The 23,077-nt window shown below is 40.3% G+C and overlaps 1 protein-coding gene across 14 annotated transcripts in view; it reads left to right on the plus strand.

Annotated features, from left to right (window-relative positions):
- The window catches only part of NDST2 (N-deacetylase and N-sulfotransferase 2), a 129,813-nt gene that overhangs the window by 75,759 nt on the left and 30,977 nt on the right, over window positions 1-23,077 (plus strand). For 7 of the 14 annotated variants that reach the window (XM_090145022.1, XM_090145023.1, XM_031603022.2 and 4 more), the window contains one exon: window positions 5,244-5,304. The exons of 3 other annotated variants lie outside the window; for them this stretch is intronic. The gene's annotated coding sequence lies outside the window, so the exon portion shown is untranslated. Of the gene's footprint in view, window positions 1-3,941; window positions 3,960-5,243; window positions 5,305-5,335; window positions 6,839-9,860; window positions 14,104-16,751; window positions 16,804-23,077 lie in introns of those variants that run through there. 4 more of the 14 variants (XM_090145027.1, XM_090145032.1, XM_090145030.1 and 1 more) reach the window with 4 other exon arrangements.

The raw sequence follows: 23,077 nt of genomic DNA on the forward strand, positions 1-23,077 counted from the left end.
TTGTTTTCTTTTTAAATGAATTTGTATACAACCTTGTTTTACCTCTGTGTCTCAGGAAATAGAAAAAAAAGGAATGGAAGGCAGAGCTGAAGTAGTGCACTTAAGTAGTCTTCCAAACAAGCTCATATGGAAGTAGAGGCTTCTGTGGATGGTATATATTTCTGATTGTGGAAAGGCTTGACGATGATTTGGACATTCATATAGCCAGCCTTGGTGGTGACTGAGAGCCCCCAGGGAGGAGGGAGCAGTCTGTTCAACATTTGTGCATTCCTCGCCAGCTGAGTGCACCTGCAGTGTCTGCCACCAGCAGCCAGCGAGAGAGGTGTTTTGGAAAGCAGCACCAGTCAGGAGCAGATCTTGAGCAAGGCATGGGGAAAGAGAAAGAAAACTATCATACCCAGTGCGGGAAAGTTCCTGAAGACACAGGTCTGTTTCTGAGCATTGGCTCAGCTGAAATTGGGGCAGAAGATTGGCTAAGCGTGTAAAATACTATTAGGTAAGAAGTTTTTATTTCTTCTTTCCCCTATCTCCTCCAAAAAGCATCAGTTGTTTCTCCTTGTTTTCTCTATTTCCATGCAAGCAAATTTTCTTCTCTCACTTATTGAAAAAGACTTAGTGCACCTAATGCACCACACCTAAAAAGAGGTGTGAATACAGCCAATCTACTAACTAGTCTATTGCAATTTGAGTTCAAGACATTGTATTTATTCTGCTCCCAGACTTAGCTTTTGTTCAGCTTTGTGCTATTCATCCAGGAAGAAAACCTATATCTGATTTTTATTTGGAGTATTGGATAGAGTATCTCTTTTTTTACTAAGCATCCTTTCTGTACAACCAGCTGTGTTATGGCCATGGAGTCTTGGAAATTGTTGCTCTGAACATGGAAGAACATATAAGGAAAGCAGTTTAAGCAGGGCATTAGAACTGAACTATGGAAAACTCCATCTTTTTTCATTGCATTATGCTTTTACAGTCATACCCTTGTGATTTATACCTCTTTTTTTTTTTCCCCCACTAGAAAATGAACATTCCCAATTTTAGTTTTAATTGTTTCCTTAGTGGGGGTGAATCACAACTTGGAATTGCCAATTGTGGGCACCTCTGTGGGATTAAATGAGGAGATGTTTATACTTTATTATTGTTTTTTTTCCACTTCATCTTCTTAAATATTGGAGGAATCTCCTCTACAGTGTAGAGTGCACTCCATGTTATGGTAAAAGTCAGATAAAAGTAAACATCAGAAGTCTGGAGAGGCAGCACTGTCCAGATCAAATATTGACTATGATAAATGGAAAATGCAGAGAAGGAATTACATGGGCAGTCAGCAGGCTTCTAACTTCATGTGCTGTATTTAAAGGGGGAAAAAATGAGAGAAATGCGACTCTTGTCTTCTTGAAATTCTGCATGATTTTTCTCAACTTAACTGTAATTTGGAGCTCACCATTTAGGCTGAAAACCTTTGTATAATATTTGGTTGCTGTTATGTGCTTTCCGTTGGGAATCCGGCTACTTAGTGTTTTCAGGCTGGCTGTCTGGAAATCAAATACTTGACTGCCTTTCCTTAATCTGGTGATTTATTTGCTGTTTTTTGGTGGATTTTTTTTTTTGTTTTGTTTTCTAAATGCTATTTTTAAGATGATGATGGACTAGAGGACTGGTACAGGGAGTTGAGGTAATGTTGGAGCAATGGTTTATTAGGCTAAGACTAGTACCAACCTAAGTGCAGTGCAGTTCGCTTTTTCGTGTTGCTATAAATTTTGAATACTTTGAGGAAGAGTAGCATAAACAGGTCATGAACAGAATTATTTAAATTATCTGAATGGGGTGAAAGGTTTAAATACAGAGAGCTCTGCTACTCTAATCCAGTAATTCAGAGAATGCCCAGTGCTATCATCTTAATTATGGCATTGTTGTCAGCAAGCAGTTGGGCTTATGACAGGATGGGAATCATAGTGTTGGAAGAGACCTTACAGACTGTTTAGTTCAAAGTCTCATCCAACCTGGTCTGGAACACCTCCAGGGATGGGGCATCTACAGCTTCTCTGGGTGTCTTGTTCCAGTGCCATACCACATTCACGGTAAAGAATTTTATCCTAATATCTAATCTAAATACGAGGGCTGCTCTGAAAGTTGTGCTTCCTATCCTATTAGGTCATTTCCCTCCTTGCTCTCATTTGTTTGTTTGGTTGTTCCTTAGCTTGTTTGGTTTTTTTTTTTCTTCTAAATTTCTTTTCTTTGGCATGATTTTAGCTGCTAGGCTGTAACACTGGAAAGAAAGCTGTTACTGATATCCTTTTCCTTCATAGTAATTGGTTTGCTTTTTTTGTTTGTTTGTTGTTGTTGAGACAAACAGACAACTGATAGCGAGAGAGGCAAAGACAGAAGAACATTACAGTTTTAACACTTCACTACTTTCATTACCCTTTGTAAGATTTGCTGGAGCTGTCAAGGTCATGGGCTTTTCAGAGGAAGATGAGTTGCAATAAACATACTCATGCTGATGACAGGCTGGGACTGGACCACATGTACTCCATAACAGTAGGAGACTTGAAGGAGGAAAGCTTGCTTTTACTATCTGAAGGCAGGATGATGCCACATAAGGATGTGCAAGACCTGAAACAGAACTTAAGTGAATTACAAACCAGACTAAGCCGTTTGCTTTCTGTGATCTAACTGATACTCCTCCTCCCTTGGGAAAACAGCTTTTTTTCTTCTGCTTTGAAAGCTGCTCTGGTGAATTACACTGAAAATAAACCGTCATGCAAGAGAGAGGGGAAGAATTTAAGAGATCATTTCAGAATTTTGTAAACAAAACTGCTTTCACTGTTCAGAAGTACAGATTCAGCTAAGAGCTTTGCTGTATGGTGTTCATTGGACTATTTGTCCAGACCAAGGATAAAATCTTCATGGGAATATAGTTATACTTGGTTGGGCTCCTGTGTGAATACTGTTCTTTTTAACTAAGAGGACCTTGTTGTGTCAGATTAGTGTAAATATAAAGGCTTTTCTGCTTAGAAAAACTCTTCATTTTCCAGAAAGCTGTTTTATCTTGCACTGGTGAGGGGGACCACACACACGTTCTCATATGTGTCCTGGGTGTTCCAGAGAGCACCTGTTATGTTCAGGCTTTGTCTTTTCTCCAGAGTAAAAAGTAAAATGAAACTTGCAGTGAGGAGGCTGGCGTTTGAGAAATAAAACTGTCAGGAATACAGATGTCATTGCTTATTGAGTCTCTATATGGTGCAGCCCCTGACTAACAGGAGCTCCATAAGGAGCCTGCAAGGCCAGGTTCTCGTACACAGCAGGAGCTTTCCCACTCTATTGTTGTGGCTGGTAGATTTGAAACTAAATACAAACACGGGAAAAGATACGATGCTCCTTCAGTTAATGACATAATTTCAAAGCCACTTAATTATGTGCTAGGCAAAGGTTCATGCTATTAGTGAATACTAATGCCTAGAGATGAAATGTGGTGTTTGTTGTTGGGGGCTTTCCAAAAATACCAATATGTTTGCTTTGTGTGGACAACATTAAGGGATGAGTTTGCATAGAGGAGGGGAATAGAAAATTGCTAGGCAAGGTTTTTGCCACCTAACTTGGCTTTCTGTGGAAATTAAAGCACTATCATGCTTTAATCTATCATCCATTAGTGTTGCTTTAAACCTGTCCACGAGCTTAAAGATCTCCAAAATAAATCTTGCCATGCAATCAGATTTGGCCAATCCTTGTCACATTTTCCTGATGCAAAAATCTCTCCTCAATAATATCAGTGAAAAAGTCTGTGTTTTTTCACTGGCTACTTTTTGGTAATTAACCAGTACCATGGGAGGTGGGGTTAGGGAATGGTTCTGCACCGGAGAACAATGGGCATGGAACAGGCTGCCCAGGGCAGTGGGCATGGCCCAGTACTGGAGTATCCTGTGACAGTGTTCTCAGACATAGGGTTTGGAATTCAACTGGTACTGTGTAGAGCCAGGGGTTGGACTCAGTGATCCTTCTGGGTTTTCCAATTCGGGATATTCTGTGATTCTGTGGATCACGGGAAATGTGAAAGGTTTTATGCTGTGGATAGATGGGAAAAAAAAATAAGCGCTCCTCTAAACTAATCTTTATCCAACCTACAAAAAGGAAAAAAGATTTTGCTGCTCTTTTAAATTTGCAGTTTAAAAGCAGGGAAATCAGGGAACTGAGAGCATTTGGTTATATTCACAGGCAGTACAAATGTGACTCTTATTTGTTTACTAATTGGCTGTAGAGTATTAAAGATAATTGGAAACTCAAAGGTCAGCGTGTCTGTTGAATCCAGGTCTTTGTGAGCTGGAAATCTGCAGCAGAGTACTTGTGTATCTGATACCCTGCTGGTGCAGACGATCTGCCTCTAGAGGCTATCCAGTGGGCACAATAAAAGCAACCTCCTAAGCCCAACTGTGTTCTAATCTAAGCGCTCTTCATGGGTCTTGTCAACTCCATTGAGGGCTCCCTGCCAGCAAGCTGGTGCATTTTTCATGTCTGCGTGCTGGCACAGAAGTTGCCTGAACTGAAGTTAGTTTCACAAAGTAACTTGCATCTGTGTGATCACTAGCCAGGTAGAGGGGTGGAGTAAGGGTGTAACTCAGTCCTTTGGAGGTTTGTTTTTGTTTCACCATGTACCTAATGGGCCTCTTTTAAAGGCTTTGGCAGTAGACTGTGCAAACCTTGTCACACCACTGAAGTTTTACTGAAATGATTTAGCTGTGGCTAAGACTAAAGAAGTAGTGCCTTATATTATGCTTTGTTGGTTGTTTCAAAGGCATCAATAGTAATGAACAAATGTGAGAAATCCCATTAGAACTACTCTGGCTTGTCTACTTCTCTCAACTTAGCCGCATTTGTTTGTTCTGTGAACTTGTTTTTTTTCTTTGTGGCTTACCTCTAAATCCAGGTCTTTTGGGTTTTGGCTGTTTTTTGTTTTTCTTTTCCCATGGTTGTCATTTCTCACCCCACTCGTTCTCACTACTGCGCAACTGAGCCTGCTGAAATGAGACCTGATGTCATTGTCTGGTTGGTGCCAGCAGTGCTGTTGTAATGGCCTTGTTCTGTCCTTATGCCATGGTTAGTGGAATGTAATCATTACCTTGGTTCTGGAGAGCGAAGGTACTCCTGCTAAGTAAATATTTACAAACACTAATGGAGGCAGACTTTGGGGAAGAGAGACTGAAGCACTGTTTAAAGCCTTGTTTCTTTTTTTATTTATTTTAAAACAGAACATCATTCCTGAGAGAAGCAGCTGATGTGCATGTTTTCTTTCCAAGATTGTAATAAGAGGTAGGTGCAGAATCATTTGTGTTTCTATGGGCTGTTGTTTCTTGAGATTTGACAAGAAGAAGAGTTTATTTATGCCCTTTTGAGTGTTCTCATATCAAAACAGAAGGTAAGGAATCAGATAGAAGGAAGAGGCTGGACTTGTACGCAGCAATGTGATTATACACTTCTTCCCAAGCTTGGAATGATTTCTAGAGGAAACAGGTCTGTGCTTCTTGTCTTCAATCACGCAGTTTTCAGCGTGAAGTGACAGTGGAGTTGGTTTGAATTAGAAGAGAATTTCTGTGCGGTTCCTGAGTGAGATAGGAATGGGTGTTTGCTTATTGCTAAATATTTTTTTATTTGAATGGATTGAATATTCGCATACCTTGTGGGCAGAATTTGGGGCAGTGTTATTCAATGTCCATTAATTCTAACTTTGAAAAGGAATGGGAAGGATGTGGGCTAGAAAGCTTTTAAAATTTCACATTTTGCATTTCACAAAATCTCTGACCCATGTGTAACAGCTGTAAGATCCCTTGGGGAGTGATTATATTTATGTTGCTCCCAGCACACTGGAACTGCATTCATAACTTATACCCACAGGAAATATCGTAAATGTAATTAAAATAGAAATATTGGTTTGGTCTAAATGTTGTGCTGAAGGAAAGGACCCCTATTTTCTTTTCCTCAGTACTGTCTGTATGAATGGTGAGGGAAGGTAATTCTTGTGCAGTATATGTAGCACGTATGCTTGAATATTATACATTTGCAAGAAAGCACTGTTCTTATCCCAGTGCCTGATGCAGAACTTGCATCAGAATTCTGGGGTATTTATGGCTTCCACATGTTGCAGTACATTGAAAATGCCAATCATATCTTGAAGTTCCTACAATCAGTGGTGCAGAATAGAGATAGCGTGGTCATGATTGCAGGCTTCCTTAATTCTTTGCCTTAAACAACAAAGAAGGTTTGGGTTTTTATTTGTGCCAGAAGTCTGGTTGAAATACTTTTTCCTCAAAATGTTTGAAGAGTAATCTCAGTTGTTACAAGGATATCTCAGATTGCTGAATGAATACATGTAGATTGTTATGCTTCAGCTATGCAGAGAATTAGAGGGTGGAAAAAGGGAGGATGGAACAGTGCATTCATTATGCGTGTAGACTGGATTTTTAAAAATGAAATTACAGAGGCTAGTGTGTAATGCTGAATTCCTCTGTACAAAAACTCTAGCGGTGAAAAAGTGTACTAAAAAGAGGACTTCAGACTCTGACCCCTTCTCACGCCACAGTTCTAAACTATATCTGTCAAGTAGAAACTGAACTCCAACCCTAATTATCCTTAGGAGCCATAGATGAGTCTGATACTGTTGTTGTAATGAAAGATTTCTTATGGGACAGGTCTCTGTGATGGTCCCGCTTTCCTTAGGGAACTTCTTTCCATCCCCACTTATAGGAGAGCTCTCTGTTTTCTCTTCCTAAACCTGATTTTTCTGGGGGCGCTGAAAAAAGCCCTCAAGCATTGGTCAGATAAAAGGATATTGGGGGGTAGAAAAGAGGTAAGTCCTATGCAGTTGGTGTGTCCCTGTTCTCATTTTTCAGGTATGATTTGAATAGTAAACCTTGTCTCCTGTAAAATTTTTGCTGTTAATTTGGAAAGTACAAACTACAGAGGTTTGTAAGGGAGAAACAATAACTTGAAATACATGATAAAGATTTTTGTACTTTCAATACACTGTTGTGGTGAGTGCAGTAACAGAAGCCAGGACTAATTCTGCAGACTCAAAAGTAGAATAAATAATATAAAAACTTGTGATGATGTAGAATGAGTGTAATGAGCAAATCAACATTCTGTCCAGTTTGAATTGTTGTGTAATTTCATAGACATTTGCTGTAATAGTCACATTAAGAAGCTGTTACCTTAAAATAATAAACGAAGGATTAATGGGATTCATTCTTTACATGTGGGTTGCTCTGAAAGTAATGCCTCCTATTTATTTCCATGGAAAGTGCACCAGATATAAAGAGTGCAATAACACTGTCTGATAGAGGGAATTCTCAGCTACAGAACACTGTTTTTCAGCATAGTCTCAACCATTAATTATGCTTTTTCACCAGTAGCGAACAAGAACTGCATGCCATGCATCATCTGCACCAGCAGAGGTGACCCAGTGTTACTGTTGCTGAAACGCACCACTTATCACATCACTGCTCACATCCTCTGTTTGGTCTCCATAAATGTTCAGTAAGTGTCAATGAATGGCAGCGGGTGCCATTTTTTCTGCATAGAGGAATTCAGTTACACACCTTTGCTTCATAGACGCATCCATGTCAGATAGCACTTTTGCCAGACTGCTGCCACAGCAGCAGAATGTAACACAGTATTGGCAGGAACCTCTACAGCTGTACCACCTTCTGCCTCTGTTGCTGTGGACCAACGTAATAAAATAGGAGGCATTACTTTCGGATCAACCCTTGTACATGCTACAAATGTCAGTTTATATCTGACATAATTAGAAGATGAAAGGGAGAAGAATGTTTGACTTGAGAGATGACCACAATAAATTGCCACTGTGACTATATTCTCTTTGACGCAAAGGGCAGGGAATGAAGACAGAGATGAGAGATGTAGAAATGTTAGCAGGTGGAAAGGAGACCAGTAGAATACACAGCCAGGTTGTGTTTGAAAGCAGAAGCACTGGAAACTGTAAATTGTTATTTTGGAAGTGAACATTGGGCTTTCCTTGTGTTAACCTAATTAGTTCAGTCCTTGTTTTAGCAGGACTTCCTTATTGAATGTTTCCTATGGTGAGATGATTGTGCCAGTGATATTACACACTCAAATGACAGAAAGAGAGGGTATCACAAAAGCCAGAAGTTTAATTTCTTACTTAAAAAAAAAAAAAAAAAAAAGAGGCTTTAAGTTCTTAAAACCTTTACTTTCATGTGAGATCTCTCTTTATTGTCGTAGATGAAACAGACGGACAAATTACTACTTTTCCTTCCATTATTCCTCATCTTTTTACCTTTCTTAACTATGCCTGTTTTGTCCTATCAGTTGAATCTGTTAAGGACTTGTCTGCTAGGTATTTCTCTGCAGTCACCAGTTCTTCATCTCCTTGTCTGGAACAGGTAACCAGTTCCTCTGAAACCTAATCTAATCTCGTCAATTACGCTCTGTCATTGAAACATCTCCAGAAATAGGCTGATATACTTAGCGTAAGATGATGTGTCATCATGACATCATGCCACGTTTATTCAAGAGATGAATTCTAGTGCTTTGACAGAATCAGATCTTAAATATTTTAATTGGTTTATTGGACTGAAGTTTAAGAGACCTGGCAGGTTAGAGTGGTGGATTTTTGCCAGTTACTATCTATGTAATTTTTAAAGATGAGCCTGCTGAGTATTAAGATGAATAAAAAAAGGAATAAATAGAACTGTCTCAAACTGTAGGAACTTCTAAGCGCCTACTTGAAGAATATATAGGGCTAGCAACCTGCATAGCAACACCTACTAACCTCATTATTTTTTCCTCCATATGAATATCCCTTACCTCCAAGAGGGCTTTGGAGATCTTTTGGGAGATGAAAAAATGTGAACACGGCTGAAAAAAGACAAAAAAATAATTACAAAGCAGAAGGACATGATGTAGGGTGCTCTGGTAGGTTCACTTAAACTGTCTTCTAAATGTGCCATCTATTGTCGATCTAGTGGCTAAGCTCCAGCCATTTCCACCATGTCTTTTAAATGAATATAATGTTATGGCTAGGGGTTGCTGTGTTCAATACATCAGGAGCTTTTGTTCTACTTTAACATGGGAAGGAAAAATAACACATTACCTTTAAGTTTTTTCCTGTCTGTGGATGATCTTCTTTTCTTTGACTTACAACCAAAGTCATTATTCATGTCCTTTTATAATACAAAACCGTATTTGTTTCTCAGAATATATTTTCCCATTCTGGCATTAAAACCGTTGATCCATTACTGAGCTAAGGCATTCACCAAACTGCCAAGATCTGTCCTAAGGCCATGCTTAAAGGCTTGGAAATCAACTTAGGTTGTGATTATGGAGAACTTGGAGGGTTTCCCAGAAAAGACCTGTCCAGTTACTTGTCAGAAGAGATGAATATTTTTTCCATTGATTTTTAAATCTATTCCTGCAACCACTGTTGTAACAGCCACTTGTCAGGACATAGCAAGAGCCAGGAGGCAAAGGTGACTCCACTGCAGACAGTGCCCTCAGCAGTGGGATGCAACACAGCAGGCAGAGCTGGGTCCATTGACAGACTCAGGCAAGGTGAGCAAATGGCCAGGCACAGCCTCCATCCAGGGGCATAAAAGACAGAGGGAGACAGGGGTACAGCAGTGGGCCCAGAGTCCAGGCAGCAGGCAGGGCCAAAGTAGGACTTCTGTGCTTCTCTCAAAGGCTGGCTCTCCTGTCCTCCATCCTTTCTCCAGAGGTAGGATCAAGTAGTTCCAGAACTATTTATGCTCTCTCTGTTTCTCCAGTGCAAACAGAGTATATTGCATCCTAAACCTGATTTGAAAACCTTCTAACAGAAAAACAAGGCAGGGCATAAAAAATCTGTTTCACCTATCTATGTAAAGTCACCTTAAAGGTCCGGGTAAATACCTTGTAGTATAACCCAGTAGATGACAGATATCTGCTTCCTGGCTGTGAAGCCAGGTAGTAAGATAGGTCTACTTGGAGATTTGGGTGGACAGTGGGATTTTGCTCTTTTTTTATTTAAATTTTGAAGATGAACACACTAAGACTACTTCAAACATAATTATCTTGACACCATACACCCTTTTAAGCTACTGATAGAAAACACAGTGTGAGGGTTGGATGTACCCAACGTTCTGGAAATAATGCTATTACACAGTATTATATTTATCAGGAGAAACAATGTAAATGCTGTTAATATTTTTGTAACTACCACCACTCTTAGTTTAGGTACAAAGACTCCAAAAGACTCCTCCCTTTCTCCTAGTAATTTCTTCTGGTTTTAAGCTGAGTTTTGCAGGTTACGAATACTAGAAATAAAGGAAATAAATGGGCTGTTTCAGAAATGCTGCAGTGGGCACATGATTTCAGCTAGTGAAAGAAGACAGGCTTTTATCTGAGTCATGACTAGACGTTTTGAATTTACTTTCATTTTCCTGCGTATTGCCCTAATAAAATCTACTCTTAAAATCTGTTTTAATTCACAGATCTTTAAAATAATAATAATATTGACATCTCTGCAGTGAATTAAAGCTTGGCTTTGTTTTTTGTAACCTTTCCTCAGTGGAAAACCACTGCTCTGATGTTATATAATTCTGCAGCTGTGCCTCAGCTCTCACTGCAATTATTAAAATACATTGATTAGTGAAGGCAAAGATCACATAATGGTGTCAGAGAGGCCTTGATGTGTATCACAGCCTGCTCAGGGGAGGTTACAGAGAGACCTACGTGGTTATCCTCATCTATCCTCATCTTCATGACAGTGGAAGTTGTCTGGGAATGGGGTGGGGGTTGTATTAGAACATGCAGCAGTATGAGCTGTCTTTTTAAACAGCTAGCAACGTTGAGTGTTTTCAGCTGTATTTCCGTGGTTCTTTGAAGAGAGCTGCCGTGAAGTGGTGCTGAGCGTGCTTCCTGCCTGTGTAGTTAGGGCTGACTGTTTGGGAAGGTATCACTGAAATCTCATTAGCACTGCCTACTAGTATGAAGATACAGTTGACGTGCTTGCCTGCAAGTGATGCTCAGCAGTAGGGAAGCCACTGAACTTTTTTTTTTCTTGGCTGTTGATCTCTAGGACAGTAAGAAATGGGCCTGGAAGTTGGGGGAGAGTGGGAACCTCAGGGAAGTTTGAGGAGGGAAGATGGAGAAGAGGAGAGCTAGGAGAGCTAGCCTTTGAGAGAAGTGCAGAAATTCTTCAGGCAGTAAGCAAAAGTTGTCTTCATGTACATGTAACAGCAATAGTTCTTCTCTCAAATATTTTCCAAGTGAAGAAATTTGAGAGCAATACCTGCAAATGCCCTAAAAACCAGAGAATGGAAGAACATTTGTTAAATGTTTGGTGCAAACTGTTCATGAAAGTCTTAGTTATTTTAAAAACTGGTCCTGTGTTGTGTGGAGTCATTATTTTCTGCCATCTTTGTGATCAGTGACATACTGAAAGGTGTCCAGCGTCTGGTTTTTGTGTACTGTAGCTTGAATGGAGACAATATGTTTGCTGGCATAGGTGGCAGTTTTAAATGATTTTAGGTTATGTGTAACTGAAAGTATCTGTCAGCGTCATCCATCTGCAGTTCACAAAATAAAGAGACTTGCAGGGCTGCATTTTATCCTGACGTGTCTGTGAGAAGTTTTTCTAAAATGAGGCAGAATAGAGAGTTGTCTCCTCTGTTACATGCGGAACCCTCATCTTTAAAAGGTACTCAGCATCCATTTAACTTTTGCTGATTAATTAGGACAGCAGTACTAGTTTATTCTGTGTAATCTGTGTCTCTCAGCACCACTTAACAATAAATAGCCTAATGTCTGTGTGCTTTTTCTTCTGAAAGAATTTAAGTTTTTTTTCAGTTTCCATATTAAATGAATAAATAATATGCTGTGTTTTTGTAATGTAACTTCTAGAATGAAACAACATTGAGCAAATTATTTGTCATTACAGAACAGAAGGAATACATAATACTATGACCATTCTGAGTTAGTTTTATTGTTAATTCAAAAGGAAAATCACCTTATTTATAATAAGCAATTTAAACCATGTTAGTTCTTAATCTGAAGGTTAAGGCTTGTTCTTGTTCTGCTAGAGCAATGAGACAGTAGAAAATAAATATCTTTGAGACAGAGTATACTGTGGCTACCTGGTCAGCTTAACTGGGAGAAGGTAGACATCTTGCAAAAACAGGTGAAGGGATAGGAGGTGAGAGCTCAGTAACTGACCCTTGTTTCTGATTGTTGTTTTTATCTTGGTAGTGTCAGGAGAAAATTTTAAGGAGGTGCTTTGTTTGCTTTATAATAGAAGTAGCAACTGAATCGATCAGATTCAAGCCTCTTCCAGCGCTCCCTAATACCCTGTAACACTCCATTGCACTAAGTTTGCAGTGTCTTATTACAGGAGCGCTCACTGTGTGCTGTCAGCTCCTGTTAAAATAACTCCTCTAGAGATGTGTGCTAGTATGTCATCCTGGCTGAAAACCTTCTTCTCCCAAACCCTGCCTGGGAGAGAATACAGTTTTGAGCCTCCCTCTGGCTTTGTGTCTTCAGAGAGCAGAGCACAGTGGCGTGGCCAGAAGCACCATGCTTCCTCTGATGGACCCTGCATGCATCCCTGCTCCACCAAGCACTGTTGCCTGCTATGTTTTAAAATACAGAACCCTTCTTGTGGCATCCTTTTAGTGGTTTAAAGAGAGTTCATCTTCACCACCACCGGGGACAGAGCATACCCTCAGATTTATGTATTTGTTCCTTAAATGTGTTAATTTTTTATTAGTGGTGCTGGAACAGGTGATTTTTCTGTGTCCATCCGCAGATTTATTCCCATCTCAAATTCCAATAATAGTGTCTGAGCATACTGAGCTACTGTGCATTTGGTTTGGTTTCCTTTTTTTTTTTTTTTTCCTGATAATGAGGTCAGTTCCCCGACTGAAACTGTGAGCCACATTAGGGCAAGAGAAGCAATTTACTGCTGCTGAATGCATTTGCAGAGCGTAGTTTCCCTCGTCACTTGTCAGTCTGAAGGCATCCATAAAGCTATGACAGCTTCAGAAGACAAACTCCGGCAGCGTGCTGTCAGGGTGCCAGGCACTGCTGGCTGTGTGGGCTGCCTTCCTCCCCTCCCTCCTTTTCACCCTCCCTCTACCACCCGCTTCTCTCCCCCTCTCCCTCCTCATCCCCCCGCCCTGCATCCCTCTACCTTATTGGTGTGGGTCTCGGTGCTGCCATGCTCTGTAGCAGCACCTTCTTGCTTCCCCCCTTGATCCTCTTGCCGCTGGAACAAAAGGAGAGCTGGCTGCCAGCGGTGCAGTACCTGCCCATGCAGTCCAATGGAGGGGAGGAAGGCAGGCACCCTGCATCCCGCTCTGCCCCAGCGGCAGTGAGCGTGTTCAGTCACTTTGCTTGAGATGCCTTTGAACTGCTGCCAGATCCCATTGTCTGCTGTGCAAACGGAGCTCAACACCCCACTGCAATGAGATGCACAGCATGTTAAGAGGAAGGAACGAAGCTGTATCCCCACCCTGAAGGAGCATCTTGAGTCTGCTGTGTGCATAATAATCTGAATCCAGGACCGTGCTTCTCTTACTTTCCCTTCATTGTTCCTGGGATTTCAGGGTGTGATGTGGAAGCTTTCCAGAGAGGAGCTGCAAGGCAAGATAGTTTATGGGGAAAAAGCAGCTGTACATTTGAGCTGTTTATGTGAGACTGCTTTGCCCACTACCCACCTGTAGCTGCTGTATGAAATACCAGCTAGGGCTTAATGTTCTGTGTTAAGCTCAGCATGGATCTGCTCTTTTTAAACGTGAATTTATTTGCATTTTTCCATTTGTTTGTACTTAAAATTCAGCATCCTTAGGCTCACAAAATGATTTGGCAACGTTGAGCGAAGGGAATGCAGGCACTGCTACTGATAATGATTCAGGCATCCACCAACTGTGCAGCCCAGCTGCCCTTCTCGGGAAAGGCCAGCTTAGTTCATTTATAATTTTTGTGGAGAGCAGCTCTCAGGCTTTCCACTCTCCTTGCTCTCTCTTTGGCTTCATGTCTTTCCTTGCTGACTGCCAGACCCCTTTTGAGTGAGAACTTCACTTTCGGGCATCGCCTTTAAAGGTAGGAGTTTGAATATTTGTGCTAATGTGTGTCATTCCTTATTTAATTATTACCTAGATTGTAAACATTGTTTGCAAGAAAACATTGTTTGCATTCATGCTTTGCTGTTTGACTGTGTGTTTAATTAGTCGTCATTTGCAAGGAACATGCTTTGAGAGGAGGATGGAGGAGCTGTTCTGTTCTTTAGTGATTGTGTTAGGCAGTACACTAAGTGGAATTGGCAAGGCTTGTATCTTGTTCTGCTATGCTTGCTACATTCCTTGATTGTTAAGCTCCATGTTAGTCCCTTGTTCTCCTCCTCCTTCTCCCTCTGCCCTCTCTTTCCTTTCCTTGATTGAGTGTTTAACCCTTCCTAATGGGTTAAATTCAGATATTAAAATGTGGCCTGTAATAAGTTGATGGCTCAAATGCATGGGAATAGTATAAGGAATCTGGGTATAATTGTATTCCTTTGCTGAAGCTACTGCTTACCCTCTGTTAAAGGTAGATACTCTGTTGACCCTTCTAAGTCAATCCTGGATACCTGACTAGAAGGTGAACAGATACCAACAATATTGGTAACTGATGAAATCTTCATAAAGATTGGAGCCAGTACAGACAATATTTTAAAAATCAGATGATGTTTCTTATGCTCCCTGAGGACTAATGCAGCCACATTTCCAAGTGGTTTGTCATGCAGCAATCTAGATTTGCCTTTGCATATCAAGAGCAAAGCTGGTTTTGCTAAGCTAATGTTTAGCAACGTGAAATATTAGAAGTAGAAAATTTTGTGTATGTTCTTTTTTCTTTCACCAAGAACTAGTAACAGAAAATCAATGTCTTTGATTTTCATTTTTAAATTCCCTGGGAAATGATTCACTTAGAAGATGTTCTGGTCATTAAAAAAATTTCCTGATCTTCAAGCTTAAGGATGAAGACCTCCTAACCTTCTCATGCTCAGGGCACTTTAAAGAGAATTTGAGCCTTTAAGTGATATTCTTCAGTTAACCAGTCAAGTTCACTCTGATGATATTGGTGCTCCTGTAGCATTGCCAAAGGTTGCAAATGTAGAACGTGAGAGCATGGCCTGGAGCACAGACCAGAAACTTCTCACAGAAACTCTTTTCAAAGTCTTAGGGTTTTTTTTCCTCTTATTGTAGTGAATGTAGTCACATGATTAGGCTGCTTTGTAGGTAACTATCTAAATGCAGTGCCTGTAGTCTACAACCTTTTCTCTATGATGCAACTATGTGGAGAGGAGCCATTATTTCCAATTCCCTTCTCAGCCCTCCATCTTCCTTTCCCAGCTTCAGCTTGTAAAAGACAAGGAAGGCTGGTGTTCTCCACTTAAGTGATGTGATGTACTTTGGGTTTGCAATAAATTTTTTTCCCTGTTACCATATTTACTTTAAGACTTTGTCCTTTCTATATGCTATTAAATTCAAGAATCTCAAAAAGATAATTCAGTTGTTGAGAGATGTGTTCAAATAATGAAGAACTGAAGTAACCTGTCACAGTCACATGCTGATTACTCCAGGAAACTTGAGTCTTATTTCACTGCTGGAATTGATGGGCAACCTCCTGTATGGCTTTTCTGCTTTGATGGTGTGAAAGAAATAGCTATAAAAATATAAATGATCATTTCATGAAAATGTTCTTCATTTCTTTAAACCATCCAGAAGTTATGTATCGAGTCTCTTCATCTTAGATGAAGTATAATGAAAAGTTATTAAGCCCACTGCTATTGCCCATCCTAAAACAACCATTTTATATGCTTAGTAAAATGTTACAGCATTTCATGAGTGGATGCAGCCATTTGCCTGAAACCACAATTAAGGTCTGATTGCACGAGCTCCCATTCTGCCTAGTATTAACACTTCAGTGTGTAGCTGTGTCTCTCTTGATAGATATCATTCCACACACCAGTCCCAGAATTTCCTTCTAGCAGGATGGTGTGCCATCTGTAGTGTGGTGCTGCTGGACTGGAGCAGGTACTTGAGCAGTTACTGCTCTGTGAGATGCCAGTTTTGTGGTGTTTCATGATGGGAGTCACTCAGTGCAGTGAAAGCACTTTGGTGTGCTTGAAAGCTAGGAACCTCATTGTAGTCCTCTGGAGTGCTCTAAATAAGGTGATGGATTCAGTAAGTGTGTTTCAAAGGAGGCAATTGGTAGTGCTCATTTATAAAAAATGTTGCTGGGTTGCTGGATAACAGGAGAGGGAAGAGGTTGAGAAAGACAGTCTGCAAACTAAGCCTACTTATACACATTAGGATGAGCCCAGGCATGAAGCGAAAGACAAACTCTGAGCTCTTTATTATCTAATACTCCCTTAGGGCAATAGCCAACTCCCTATAGAGCTACAAACTAGGCACAAGGACTGGCAGAGAGCAAGTATGCATTGTTCTCAGAATATGGCTGGTACTGGAGTCTTTCACTATGGATTTGAAGCCATCTTTAATGCAAAATATTCCTTGAAGGGATTTTTGTTGCTTACCATTTCAAAAGCTCCTTTTAATCCAGTGTGATGCATTCTTCCAAACAAAGGGTTGTAAAGTTAGGTATTGTACAACAAAAGGTACATAATGTTGCTTTTTCATAGCCTCTTGTATGAGCTGAGGTTATAAAGATACCCTCCTTTTTAGAACCAAGTAAGACAGAATGGAGAAGTTCGCCTTTCTACAATATTTACTGGCCACTCCATACTGCATGCTTCATTTCAAAGTAAGTACTTTTGTGCTGAAAATTCAAGAGAGAATATATTTGTGGGCAAATGTCTCCTAGGGAGAAGGGTGTGTGGTGGGTGTTGGGTGTTGGGCGAGCACATAACTCCACCGGTGCCTCCCACTGCTGTATATACAGCTACTGTTTTGGATTTATGTAAGGAGTGGGGGAGACTTGAGGAGTCTCTTCTGAAGTGGTAGGGCACTTGGGGATAGCATTCAAGGCATTGTTTTTGCCTGTGTACCTGAAGTTGGTTGATTGGCATCGATCTATTTAGGATCATGAAGGAAAGCAAAACTCTCTCTAAAAAGGTAGAGGACTCAAATATCCTCTTGTTTGTATTCCTAGCTCTTGCAAAGTCCAAGGTGATTCTTCATATAAGCAATTCGACCTAAAGTAAATTCACTGTCATCCTCCTTTCCAATGAATTAAATGCCACTGCCAGTAGTTTAACCTCTGAGGTGGCCCTTGTTGAATGAGCTCCGTTCCCCTGTTTGACGCAAACAGCAGCAATAAAAAAAAGAAATGTATGAGTTTTGCAAATACAGTGGAGGGGAAAATGATTTCACCCCTTTCAGAGACCAACTTCTGTGCTGTAAGCAAACGAAGCCAAGTTGAAGTCATTCTACTAATTGAGAGCTGCAAGAGGATTTTTCACCTTCTGTCTGTCTCAAATCTCATTATCTGGTATGTTTACAGTAGAGCAGGTGGCAATCCCACCTTTATCGCTTTTTGAATTTTATTTTACAGTGCAGCATCAGGATAAGAATTCATTCTGATCTGTTCACAAAGTGCTGTTGAGGCACCACAGCTCACAGTCTCTGTTTAACATGGTTCTCATTTTACAGACGCGGTTTGGGCAATGTGTAACCACAAGTTAGAAGTGGAATAGTGGGCAGAACTCAGTCCTACTCTCAAATTCCCTTGCTTTAAAAATGATATTTACCTGTCTCCCAGAAGGTACATAAAGAGTTCTCATTGTTTCTACAAATAATCTCGGAAAATATTTTTTATTCTTGTGGGCAAATGTGTATAGAGGAAGTTGAAGATTTCAATATCCTACGCTGTCTTGTCTCTTGTGACAATGCTCCTCTTCCTTCTGCCCCTTCTGTAGCTGTTCTTAGGAGAGAAGGAAGTCAAAAATGATGCTGACACTTACCTGACAGGCAGTCTGTGGTATTGGTCTCCTGAACATGGAGCTCCCAGTTCTGGCTCAACAGTGGAGTGTTCCTCTCTAAGTGCCCTGCAGAGTCCACATCTGGATGAGAGGACACAATTGGCTCCTCAGTGTATGTGGTTAGAAAACAGCTGTCATTTCTTAACTCGGAGAGGAACTGAATGGGAGTAGCCTACAGTAGTCCTATGCACACCTGTGTATTGCTTGGATGGAGTTTGCTGCTGCTGCCAAAGGGCTGCTCTGCTGAGTGGGAGGAAATGAGAAGCTGAAACCGAGCACTGGGTTTTAGGAGCTGGAATGGCCAATGTGTTTCTCAGTCTGGCAGCCTCCTGTGGCCAAAGATGAGGGGATGTGTGCATGTCCTCTCTTGACTAGAAAGGATACAGGTGAGTTTGCACATTTGCCTGTGCAGTGACTCCAAACCCGGCAAGCCAGCAGGAGTACAGCAAGGCTGGGTTGCCTCCAACAGCAGCTGCTGCCTCGTGCTGCTGCTTGGTCGTGTCAGGATAAATAGGCTGGGACAGTGCAGGCAGGCAAAGAGGTCTGTATGCAGAAATCTGGGCATAAAAGCACCAGACCAAGATTCTCACTACAGTTATCAAGGTATCAGCAGGTCCTTTGAATGAGCTTTCCATTAGGCTTCCAGTCACAGATGTTCTGCAAGCCATGTAGTGCTTTGTGAGAGAATGAGGACAAAGTCAAAGTTTTCCATATTGCAGAAACACTAACCCAGATCCATAATGCAGACTCAATTTTGCAGTTCACATGGAGGCTTCATTTCTTTGTTGTGTACCAAAACAGTGCATGTCTTCCAAAAAGCTGTAATTTTTACATTCCAGCTACCAAATTAATTATGTCAGATTTAAGTAGACCAAATAATTAGAACTAAAATTAATCTGTGTATTTAACTGTAACATTAATGTCTAAAATTTCAAAAGATGCTTATCATGGTTTAATTTTTTAGTAGGACAATTACAACTCTTCAAAGTTTCTTTAGCTAAAAATTATTTAATATTTGTGTTTTGGCTACAATAGAGAAGATAAGAAAATACAGTTTGGATATCCCAGGCTGCTTTTATTCTCCCTTTTCATGGCATAGTAGAAAAAGAAGAAACAATTTTTTATGTATGTACAGTGTTAATCTAATTCAGGGCTTCTAAAAAGCATGAATTATTTAGCTGTAGTGTTACTGCAAAGTCAAGTTTGAATTACTTGAATGCTCTAAATGTGATTGTTTCTCTCCCATCACAGCTGTGCATAAGATTTTAGTGTTAAGTGATCTGAAAACTATGAAGTGTCTGTTACCTTGTTGAGCTTAGCTAGCACATCTCTACTTTAAATTTCAATATAAGTGAGGAATTTCAACATTTATCATGTTTTATTGTGAGTGTTCTTTAATTCAGATGCCAGGTACTGCATCTTGCTAATACAGCTTTTGTGTCAGTATGAAGAACTATCTCAGCTGATAGGACAGAAAATACTGTAAGAATAGTGGTGTAGTGATGCAGTCTCTAGCTTCTTTCTGAACAGAAGAAACAGGTGAATGTAGTCAGTACTGTAAGCACAGTACATTTTCACAGCCAAACCAGCAGTGGTTTCAGTCAGGATATGGATGAAATGCTCTGGTGTGCCTGGATATTGCAAGACATGGTGAACTTTACACTTACAGACTTTATAAGCCCTCTTCCACGAGCATTAAATACATAAGCTGTAAGCATGCTAGAGTATTCCTGCTGGAAACTCGTCCTTGTAGATGTTCAGTCTTTCAGTTCCTGCTTCATTTGATTATTAGAGAGCCCATGTTTTTTAAAAGAAGGCAAACTAGACCTACTGTTTGAGGGAAAATTTGCCTTTAGCTGCTATGTTTCTGCCCCCTTAAGCAATGTGAGCTGTCATTTTCTCCTATTCCCCTCTGACTCTCTGTATACTCCTCCCTTTATCTCTTCCTCCTACTCTCAGCTTTGCATTTTGTTGTGTGCTGCCTCCTATTCCTGGAACAGTCTCCCAGCTCTGCTGCCAAATCCTCCCTCTCTCTCTCTGCTCTTGCAAACCTATTTCTTCCAGCAATAATTTCTAAGCTGTTTATCTGACTAATTGTCTCTCTGTACTTTCTTTCCTATATTTGTTGTTCTGGATCATGTTTCTTATTGTGAGATAAGACATACTGCAGGATAAGGAGTATATTTGCCACTATTTTTGCTGCCTTGTTTACATTAGGTCATTATTCAATAATTACTAATAAATTCTCCTTACTGTTTGAGTGCAGAATCTTTCACTAATTTATAGTTCAGTTTTCCATATGCTATTAAAGAGCAGCCATGCTTTATCTTAAGGTAATTGCTAGACTGAAAATTAATGTCTGCATTACAGCATGTGGCATCAGCTAGCCTCTTTGTATAGGCAGAGTTTAGCTGTGTTTGCCAACTTGCATGAAATGGTGGTAGAGAATACAGGGCTACCAGCAACTCCGGTGTTCAGTAATAGGATGGTCACAGCACGGCTTCACTGTTGGTGGTCATTTTGGAGCAATGACTGTTTCTTTCCCAGCATGGACAAGGTCTTGTAGGCATGCAAGGAGATGTATCTTCTTACTGTTTATAAAGCCCTTGCGAGTCATTGTTTGTATGTAACAAATTTTACCACAAAAACTTTTGCAGAAAAGGAGCCACTATATTGGTATAACTGTATATTGATAAGTTATGTTGTTGTATGCAATGGCAGTAGGTCATTGGATTTTTTGCATTTTCTGGACTGAATGCCTTCAATCAGGCTAGACTAAGAGAATTGGGTTCTCTTTTCCATTGAGCACCTCACCATACAGCATGCAAAGAATACTTATCTTTCTACTGCAAGTAATTTCATTTTTCTGGCAATTCTGTTCTTTCCAATACAACTGAGTGCAGGGCAGTCTGATCAATTAAAACAAGAAATTGTTGGAATTTCATGTTTTCAATTGACTTTTTTGAACCAGGATTTATTAAAGGGAAAAATAAAAAAGCACAACACCTGAAAATATTACCATTACTTTAAACTAGATTTCATAATTAACAGTGTTCTGAGTGCTTTTATTTTCTGAAGTCCCATTTCTGTTAATATCTGACCTTGTGACTTACTGTTACTTGTGAAATGCTAATATTTCCTATATTTAAGTTTATCCTATAGGTACTTACAAAAGCTTGCAAAGTGGCATACAAGACTTACTCAATTAGGTTAGTTATTACGTTAGTTACGCTGACCCAAAAGATTAAGCATAAGTTTTTGTATAATCCAAATAAAAAATTGAACTTGGAATCTAAATTTCTTAATGGAAAAAATAATTTATTTGAAACAAAAATAGTCTCTTTTCTAACAGTGAAAAATCAACCAAGTTTTTACTAGCTTAGTGATTTTTTTGGAAATTTTAATATCTAAACATACTGGGGAAAGGGCTCCAAAACAGCTGTTTTAGTCTCCAAAACCTATATTTGGGCATCTAATAGTTTTCTGTACCTGGATTCCTTTGTCTTCAGCAGCACTTTCTAACTGAGATGTACATCTTGCTCAAATTTCTTCAGCTTTCTTGACAAAACTTCAGCTTTATCAAAGGGTTCATTTGATTGCAAGCATGGCAGGTTTTGTTCCTGAATTTGTCAGTACGGTTAATTAGGATGTTAATGAGGCCCTGGACTTATTCTGCATGAAGGAATATTCTAAAGATACAACTTCAGAGCAGAAAGTAATTCTACTCGTAATCAGTTGACTAATTAAAAATGTAAGAATGCAGCACTCTCTTTAGCAATTAAGTCTATAAAATGGGAGGAAGTTAAAGAACTAGTGACATGTAATTACAGTAACAGTTTTAAATGAATTAATACATTTGAGGTGCATGTATTTTAAAATCATGAGATTTATTTGTCCATAGTGATTGTCTAAAAAGCAAGATTTCTACAAGGGGGAACTGCAAGTATACTGCGGTATTTAAATTCTTGTTTAAAGGTGATTGTGAACATGGAAATAAGTGTGCATTGCCTGTGTTTCTGTGATTGTGTAACAATTACAAACACAGATGGTTTGAGAGAAAATTAAATGATTCCACCCACATTAAAACAGGGAAGTCTAACAGTAGCCACAACTCCTCATAACTCCTTATCACCCTGTTTCTCTAGTTAAACTCTCTCCTGCTGTCACTTGCAAACTATGTGTATGAAGCTCCTGCGGAGTTGTAAGGTCATAAGGACTCCAGTAGGCCGTAGTTGCACTGACCCACCTTATCTGGGGTCTCGATCTATCTTCTTCCTCCTCCTGCTTTCGGGTGAGGGCAGGCAGATTCTACCCCCTCAGCCCTTGCCATGGGATGGCTGTATGGAGGTGGAGAACATGGAGGATCTCCTTAGAGGTTCAGGCCCCACTCCCAACCTGTTATCAGGTTCTTCTCCAGGGTGGCATCTGCCTCGGGGCCTAGGATAGATCAACTCATCTTTGTGGGCATCTGTTAGCCATGAATGATAATGGGTCACATATCTTCTTCTCCCTCCTCCTCAAGCTCCATGACTGGATTTATGAGTTAGAGGACATGTTTAATGACTGTCTGGCTTCAGCTAAAGTTCCAGCAAAGTTGTCTCAGCAACACTTGCCAGCCCTCAAAGAGTTGGTTCAGAGCAGCGACGTAGATAGTTGCATTCTTAAGCATGGTACTGTGGTGCTCTGTGTAGGAGTCACCTAAAGTCATCTCTGAGAGCCAGGAGACTGGTATTCCTGAGCAACTAATGCGTGTCAAGTAGTCCCACAGGCAGGTAGCAAAGCTTAGCTACATCTAACTGTATTTATGCCCTGTACAGTCACAAATTTCCATTGAAAGGTTCGGAAATCAGGGCTGTGACCTGACTTGTAGACTGGCTGCATTCTTCTACAGAATTTGGAGATTGACTTGAGGCCATGGGTGACTGGGGGAAAGCTTGTGCACAACCAAATAACCAAGCCATGTGATGCTGGTGTAAGGCTGGAAATGGCCTGAGCTGCCTTCTGGGGAGCAGCAAGAGCTGGCTGCTGTGCCAGGGAATAGGAGATGGGAGCCAAGAAGGATAAGAAGCTGATGTGGGTAGCATCCTCAGCAACAAG

The sequence above is a fragment of the Phasianus colchicus genome, chromosome 8 (genome assembly GCF_987193195.1).
Source record: "Phasianus colchicus chromosome 8, bPhaCol1.hap1.1, whole genome shotgun sequence".
Classification (NCBI taxonomy): domain Eukaryota; kingdom Metazoa; phylum Chordata; class Aves; order Galliformes; family Phasianidae; genus Phasianus; species Phasianus colchicus.